General features: G+C 48.0%; 1 pseudogene; it reads left to right on the top strand.

Annotated features, from left to right (window-relative positions):
- The window catches only part of LOC102679494, a 6,277-nt pseudogene that overhangs the window by 5,063 nt on the left and 939 nt on the right, over positions 1 to 275 (top strand).

Genomic DNA, 275 nt, shown 5'->3' on the forward strand with positions numbered 1-275 from the left:
AATATCTTTCCTTTCTTCCTTCTTTCTTTCTCTTTTTCATCGAAAGGTCGAGGCCTGCGTAGACGTGAGCGAGTGGTACTACAGAATGTTTCAGAAGAACTTGAAACTGCGAACAAATATAGTAGTCGGCACTGTACCGCTTCAAAATTACGAGACCCCGCAAAAAACGACGGACGTGATGGAGGATTTTTCGCTTCATCCCCAATGTGCCACGGCCACGGAAGAATACGCGGACGACACGCAGCCGTTGAAAAACTCAGAGAGGGTGGAGAGGG

The sequence above is a fragment of the Apis dorsata genome, unplaced genomic scaffold (assembly GCF_000469605.1).
Source record: "Apis dorsata unplaced genomic scaffold, Apis dorsata 1.3 scaffold_188, whole genome shotgun sequence".
In the NCBI taxonomy this organism is placed as follows: Eukaryota; Metazoa; Arthropoda; class Insecta; order Hymenoptera; family Apidae; genus Apis; species Apis dorsata.